The sequence below is a fragment of the Schistocerca americana genome, chromosome 2 (genome assembly GCF_021461395.2).
Source record: "Schistocerca americana isolate TAMUIC-IGC-003095 chromosome 2, iqSchAmer2.1, whole genome shotgun sequence".
Taxonomy (NCBI): domain Eukaryota; kingdom Metazoa; phylum Arthropoda; class Insecta; order Orthoptera; family Acrididae; genus Schistocerca; species Schistocerca americana.
The window spans coordinates 1041251597-1041254641 of NC_060120.1; the positions used below are offsets into that span (position 1 = coordinate 1041251597).

The window sequence follows — 3045 nt, forward strand, 5'->3', positions numbered from 1 at the left end:
TTTTGTTGTTGTGTTCTTCAGTAGGAAGACTGGTTTGATGCAGCTCTCCACGCTACTACATCCTGTGCGAGCCTCTTTATCTCAAAATAAGTATTGCACCTTTCATACTTCGGAACCTGCTTACTGTCTATCTCCCTTGGTCTGCTTCTACAATTTTCACCCCCTACAATTTCCTCCTTTACCAAACTAATGATTTCTTAAATTCTGAGGATTCGTTTCGTCAACTAATCCCTTCTAATAGTCTAGTACTCCGTCTTCAGGCCACGAGTGGCCTACCATGACCATCCGACCGCCACGTCATCCTCAAGGGAGGATGCGGATAGGATGGGGCGTGGGGTCAGCACCCCACTCTCCCGGTCGTTATAATGGTATTCTTTACCGAAGCCACTACTATTCAGTCGAGTAGCTCGCCAATTGGCATCACGAGGCTGAGTGCGCCCCGAATAATGGCAACAGCACATGGCAGCCTGGATGGTCACCCATCCAAGTGCCGACCACGCCCGACAGCGCTTAACTTCGGTGATCTCACGGGAACCGGTGGATCCACTGCAACAAGGCCGTTGCCCTTTTAATAGTCTAGTACTGCAATAAATTTATTTTTTTCCGCTAACTCGATTCAGTACTTTCTCATTGTTAAGCTATCTACTGATTCAATCTTTAGCAGCTTCTGCAGCACCATATTTCAAACGTTTGTATTCTTTTCTAAAATGAACTGGTTATTGTTGCGACCAGGAGAAAGCACTTTTGTCTGGCCTAAACCGTGGCTTCTTCAGTTATTCTGTGAGAAGTCTCATCACACTAGAATATATGAAATATGTATTAATTTTACCGCATAAAACAATAAAAGATTAACTCTCTTTTGTAGTCCACAAGAGTCGAATTAAAAAAGAAACTTAAAATATGTCAAGCCATCATTGAGCCAATTACCATCTATGGTTTGGAGTGTTGTATGATTATGAAGAGCCGGCCGGTGTGGCCGAGTGGTTCTAGGCGCTAATGTCTGCTTCGGGCATGGATGTGTGTGATGTCCTTAGATTAGTTTGGTTTAAGCAGTTCTAAGATCTAGGGGACTGATGACCTCATAAGGTCCCGTAGTGTCCCATAGTGCTCAGAGCCATTTGAACCATTTCATTACGAAGAACTGCAAGAAGGTCGAAATTTCGCCACACTTCTTTGTAAAAAGAGTACTGGTTAATTACATCTATCATGGATTAGCAGAGCATCAAGTAATGCACTAATTAATAAACGGTTCTGTTCCACATTTAAATGAAGAAGTCCATCAGAAACTTTAACTATCACGCTGGTCCTGTCCTTTATATCGACTCCTTCGGATGAGGTTACGAACTCTGGTGGATGGGAAGACTGAGCTTTTGCTAGGTCTACACTATATTGACCTCAGTATGGGGGCGCTGCTATGCAGAGGGGGGAGGCGTGCTCTTCTGGAGCACCTCTCGTATGTCGCTACGGATTGCAGTGAGCCCTCGCTAATGGCTGTTATATCGTACCGCTTGGCCAACTTTGGTGTGGCAATTCGATCTCCGTCCAGTACCACTCTTTTCAGCAATGTTTCACTTCCGTACGAGACTACACTCCAGAGATGTACCTTCAGAAAATACTTCCTCATATTCAAATTTATATTAGATGTTAACAAATATATTTTCAAATCCCCTTGCGGAACTGGGAAAATAAATGCTCTAGAAGTGGAATTCAGTTACGAGGCCGCAGCGTCTAAACCCTTTTATATTGGTGGTAGTAACCAATGAAGAAGATATCTCCTATATGATGAAGAAATTAATGGAAGAATGTAGCAAATGAGGATTCGGGCTGAACATCAAGAAGACAGAATGTTTAACAAAGGGAACATGGTAGAACTTGAAATATCAAACAATCTAGCGGACAGGCTGAGCTGAAATGCCAAAGGAGACGAATAATGCTTATATTAGGAAGGTGTACAGACTGCACTTTGACTGTGAAGTCGTGGGGCCGGCCGGTGTGGCCGTGCGGTTCTAGGCGCTTCAGTCTGGAACCGCGTGACTGCTACGGTCGCAGGTTCGAATCCTGCCTCGGGCATGGATGTGTGTGATGTCCTTAGGTTAGTTAGGTTTACGTAGTTCTAAGTTCTACGGGACTGATGACCTCTAAAGTTAGGTCCCATAGTGCTCAGAGCCATTTGAACCATTTTTCAAGATTTCTTTTTGGTTCGCATCACTGCTTGATTAGTCTACAGGATGAATAACATGGGGGATCTGCAGCAACTCTGTCTCACTCCGCTCCCAATCTTTCATTTACTTCGACTCTTACAACTGAAGTGTGGATTCTGCACGAGTGATAAATAACATATGCCGTGCGGGATTAGCCGAGCGGTCTCAGGCGCTGCAGTCATGGGCTGTGCGTCTGGTCCTGGCGGAGGTTCGAGTCCTCCCTCGGCCATGGGTGTGTGTGTTTGTCCTTAGGATAATTTAAGTTAAGTAGTGCGTAAGCTTAGGGACTGATGATCTTAGCTGTTAAGTCCCGTAAGATTTCACACACATTTGAACATTTTTTTGACAAATAGCATTTCGTTCCCTGTATTTTATCGCTGCTACCTACAGAATTTTTCCCGAGGGCATGCAGCTTTACTGTATGGTTACATGATGATGGCGTCCTCTTGGGTAAAATATTCCGGAGGTAAAATAGTCCCCCATTCGGATCTCCGGGCGCGGACTACTCAAGAGGACGTTGTTATCAGGAGAAAGAATACTGGCGTTCTACGGATCGGAGCGTGGAATGTCAGATCCCTTAATCGAGCAGGTAGGTTAGAAAATTTAAAAAGGGAAATTGATAGGTTAAAGTTAGATATTGTGGGAATTAGTGAAGTTCGATGGCAGGAGGACAAGACTTTTGGTCAGATGAATACAGGGTTATAAATACAAAATCAAATAGGGGTAATGCAGGAGTAGGATTAATAATGAATAAAAAAATAGAAGTGCGGGTAAGCTACCACAAACAGCATAGTGAACGCATTATTGTGGCCAAGATAGACACGAAGCCCACGCCTACTACAGT

At 44.1% G+C, this 3045-nt stretch overlaps 1 pseudogene; it reads right to left on the minus strand.

The window, feature by feature from the left end:
* Positions 1 to 447: 447 nt before the first annotated feature.
* On the minus strand, positions 448 to 565 carry LOC124596841 (annotated as a pseudogene).
* Positions 566 to 3045: the final 2480 nt, after the last annotated feature.